Raw genomic sequence first — 4,888 nt, 5'->3', positions numbered from 1 at the left:
ACTTAGGTTCAAGTTCTTTCTCAACGAGTTACTGGAATAACAGGGATTGAAGAGACTTGAATAATTGCCACCTTTTGCAGCTGCTTTTTCATCACCCTTTTTTTTTTTTTGCAAATAGACATTTCTTTAAGAACTGCTCTTATAACTTTTTCATTGCTTTCAGCCTCTGGCGCTGAAGTATTTTAGATTGTTGAAAAATCTTCTGTTGCTTTCAAAACATCGATTATTTTTTCTTCTTGTTTCTCTCCTTTCTGCATATCTATATCTTACTGCTGAAACAAAGTCATAACACACTGAAAATATTCATGGCTAAGATTTTGTCTTTACTCTTATCGTATTTTCCAGACATGGTCAATTTTCTGGTTACTGGTATTGAGGCAAATATTGATATTCATTTTGAATCTTTTTCTTCTTGAGAGAAGAGTTTTTCATGTCAATTTCAAATATTTTTAACATATTCTGTACTTTACCCCCATGTCTTCTTCAACAGTTCCTGCAGGAAGCCTTTTCCCCCATGTTTATCATTTACTGGAGTCTTTCCTTCCATAGCATCATCCTGTGAACCACTTAGATTTTTTTAACTTCTTTCTTAAACTCATAGTCTCCCATGACAATGATTTTATAGCAATATTTTCATAGAGAGGTTAGAAAGATAATTCTGTTTTTCTTGTAATGTGAGTAATCAGAATGTTTCATTAATGATCATTTAGAAAAGTTTACTTCAATACTACAGCATGTTAATGGTATTATCATGTAAATTTGTAGGACTGTTGTCAAAGTTGAAACAATCACTATCATATTTCTCTCATTTATTAACTTTAATATTTCAGGTCATTTCAACTTTTCTAGTTCATTGACTCACCTTTTAAATTCTCTTGGAATTGATGGTACTAGTGGCATTTTGAGGTTATTATATGAATTCCAAAAAGTGAAGATTTTGTTTTTAAACTAATCTCTTCCTATAGGTATGATAACCTTTGATTGCATTAAATTTGGCTCAGGGTCCTTTGATTAGATTACTCGATAAGATCACTTTAAGGCTTTTGATTGGAATATATCAGTGAAGCATGACTCAGGTTGAGTCTCTGCCTCCTTGCTGGGTCTGATATAAACCCAGAGACACAGACACAGGAAAAGGAAGTCCCCATTTTTGATCCTGCCATGTGAGAGAGGTTTTGCCCACAGCTGAGCTGAAAAGAGAGAGCCCCCTAGAGGCTCAAAAAGCTGAGGCCCAAAGAGAGAGAAAGGAGGCCTAGTAAGAGACATGCCCTATGTCAGATTTGCTGCAAAAAGGCAGAGACCTTGACAGAGATCAGCAGCCGTCTTGATTTGCCATGTGCCCAGAGAACAGAATCAATGTGGGTGACTTTGGTGAGAAAGCACCTCTTATGGACTTTTTAAGGCCCTGGAACTGTAAGCTTTTAAACCAAATAAATGCCCTTTTAAAAAGTCAACCCATTTCTGGTACTTTGCATCAGCAGCCATTTGACAAATGAAAGCAATACTCATTATACCCAGTTTGTCATCAATGCACTCACTGTAATTTTTTTGTTGATGTCTAGTGCTTTATGTCAAATCACCAAGAATTATAAGTCCTTTTCCAGTGTGTTCATATGATTTTCTCAACTTTATTATTTGGATTATCAAATGATCCAACAGTGTATTTACTACTTCTGTTCAAAATGCATCTCTTTCTCATAATGAATTACTGCTTCTGGTATGATCTAAAAATCTTTTTTGTCAAATTCTTTTCTTAATGTCATTGTTCATATATGTATTGCTGTTATTTTATATTCCATTACTTTTTTTAAAAAATTTATTTTTCATTTATTTCTCTCCCCTTCCCCACCCCCACCCCCAGTTGTCTGCTTTCTGTGTCCATTCGCTGTTTGTTCTTCTGTGTCTCCTTGTATTCTTTGTCAGCAGCATCAGGAATCTGTGTCTCTTTCTGTTGCATCATCTTGCTGCATGAGCTCTCTGTGTGTGCAGTGCCACCCTAGACAGGCTTCACTTTTTTCACACTGGGCAGCTCTCCTTACAGGGTGCACTCCCTTTGTGTGAGGCTCCCCTACACAGGGGACACCCGTGCGTGGCATGGCACTCCTTGAGAGCATCAGCACTGCACATGAGCTCATCACATGAGTCAGGAAGCCCTGGGTTTGAACCCTGGACCTCCCATGTGGTAGGCAGATGCTCTATCCGTTGAGCCAAATCCGCTTCCCTCCATTAGCTTTTATGTGACATTTTCTTGATCAAAGAGGAAATTAAAACTGAAATTTAAAATTATATAGAAAGTAAAGAAAAGGAGAATACTTCATAAGAAAACCAATGGGACAAAGCTAGAACTGTACTCTGAGGAAAATTGATAGCCTGAGTGTTCATAAACAAATACACTTTCTTTTTAAGAATGTAGTAAAAGAACAATGAAGGAACCAAAAGAAAATAATAAAAGATAACTAATAAATACAAGTGCTGAAATTATTGACATGTAAAAAATTTTTGGAAAGGTAAATAATGCCTCAAAAATAGATATTTGAAGACTATACTTTCAGGGATCATTTCTATAGTTCGTTACTGGAGAGGGTTCTCTGAACGTGTAGGGCACCAAAAAAAAAAAAAAAAAAAAAATAGATATTTGAAAAACATCAATAAATTGGGTAAATCACTCTCAAACTTAATTAAGGAAAAAATATATAGAAAACAGAATCACAATATTAAGAATATGAAAGGAGATATGAGAGAATATTGTGAGTGAATATTAAATCTAATTCTATGACTATATATTTGAGAATCTAGAAGAAATCATTGTTTTTCTGTGAAATATAACACTATATTAAAACTGAAGTTTCAGCCCAGGCTGTAAGCTATAACAGACTCTGCATTGTTACATTCTAAAGGAGAGGCTAATGCACATCCAAAATTTAAAAGGCAAAAGGCAATAATTTATGACATAACTTTTGAACCTCTCACAGAAAAATAAAAATTGGAAATTAAAGAAAGAAATTTCTCAGGAGGCTTTCGTTTGGAAAGAGCTTAACTGTGATTCTTGTCTTCTTCCTCTGCTAAGGACAAGGGAAATGGTTGCTTTGCAACCCGAAATCTAGCCAAAAAGCTTCAGTGGAATCATTTAAAGAGTGGTATGTTCCCTGCAGTTGTAAGGAGTGGTGGTAGAAGAGCAAAATCACCTGGGAGAAAAACCACCTTGAGAATTCTCATGCAGCAGTAGATGAGCTGTTCCAAGCCCAGACTAGAAGCAGCTCGATGGGATTGCTCTGCCCTCCAGTGTTTGTTGGGACAAAGGATGAGAAAGTTTCTTCCTTTGGATGAGCTATAAGCCTTGAGGAAGAGGGAGCCAATTTTTTTTTATTCTTCTGAAGAGTACAGTTTAAGAGAGCTATGATACTCTAACAGAGAGTTTATATAGGGGTAATGGGAAAACTGGGGGCCAAGGGAGGGAGGATACATAGAATTCATTGCCCACATCGCAAGATTTGCTGTCAGAAGGGCCCAGCTGGAAAATTCTGAAAAAATTATTAAAAATAGTCATAAGAGAAGAAAAAGCAGCCCTAGAGAATGTTAAGCCGCTTATAACAGTATATGTCAAAACAGAACAGTCTACCCATTTTTCTCTCTCCTTCCTCCACACACACACCAGCTCCAAAGGGATCAGAAATAGCAGCTAACAATTGAGAGGAGGTGAATAAAAGAGGGGGAAGAGGATTTCTTTCTGGAGGTGCTGGTGGTGGTGTCATAATTCTCGAATGTCTCAAAATCCCTACATAAAAACAGGCAGAGCAATATATAACAAAATTAAAAACCTGTACATGAATAACACTTAAAAGCAAAAGTAGCTGGCAAGGTATCTGCACAAGTCTCAAATTTCAAGCAAGTGAGAAAAAAGCGTCAATAGCCACAAGACATGCATGGATCAAAAGTCCTTGCGTGGGAGAAAACAGAGGGAAACAGTGGAACATCCAACAGACACGAAAATAGAAGAACCCCAAAATGTCCAACAGGTATTTTATTGGAGAGAATGGAAGGACAGTTGGAAAGCAGCTGGTGAAACTGAGAGGGGTTTTGCCTAATCAAACAGCAGGTGAGTGCTAGGGGCCTGTGGAGGGCACTGAAGAGGCTGGAGCCGTCTAGTCTGTGAAATGTCCAAACTGACCCAGCAGAGCTCCCTTCCAGAGCAGGATTTCGTGTTCAGGAGAAACTGCTGGGATTTGGAATAAAAATTTAATAGGACAGAGTCAACAGAGGAGGAAGGATAAAGAAGGTCCAGACCAAGTGCCAATAAGGATGAAGAGCCAGGAAATCTCTGAAAACAAGCTGCCATCTTTTTTTTTTTTAATCCACCCCTCTTGCAGCTTTTTTGCTTGCTGTCTGCTCTGTGTCCATTTGCTGTGCGTTCCTCCGTGTGTCTGTATTTATTTTTATTTATTTCCCCCCTACCGCAGCTTGTTTGTTTTTGCTCTCTGTGTCCATTCGCTGCGTGCTCTTCTGTGTTTTTTACTTGTCTCCCATTTTTTGTTGCGTCATCTTGTTGAGTTGGCTCTCCACAGCACTTGAGGGCCAGCGGCTCTCCACAGCATGCAGGCAAGCCTGCCTTCACAAGGAGGCCCAGGACATGAACCCAGGACCTCCCATATGGTAGATGGGAGCCCAACTGATCGAGCCACAGTTGCTTCCCAGCTGCCATCTTTTTTAATGTTATTTTTAAAACAAGAGAAAGGGAATGCTGTGAAGTTACTCTGAATCTTGCTTCCTTCCAAAATTTCAGGAGAACTAGTTTTACATTAAAAGCAGGGAACAATAGAAAAGGGTTGAGGTCAAATCCCATGCAAAGTTATTATAAGATAAAAAGAGAATAAAACATAGAATAATATCC

At 38.1% G+C, this 4,888-nt stretch overlaps 1 pseudogene; it reads left to right on the top strand.

The window, feature by feature from the left end:
- The first annotated feature begins 2,536 nt into the window (after window positions 1–2,536).
- On the top strand, window positions 2,537–2,639 carry LOC111761632 (small nucleolar RNA U3; annotated as a pseudogene).
- Window positions 2,640–4,888: the final 2,249 nt, after the last annotated feature.

This window comes from Dasypus novemcinctus, chromosome 17 (assembly GCF_030445035.2).
Source record: "Dasypus novemcinctus isolate mDasNov1 chromosome 17, mDasNov1.1.hap2, whole genome shotgun sequence".
Lineage (NCBI taxonomy): Eukaryota > Metazoa > Chordata > Mammalia > Cingulata > Dasypodidae > Dasypus > Dasypus novemcinctus.
Note: the sequence above shows the minus strand (reverse complement) of the source record. Positions and strands in the feature narration are given on the sequence as shown.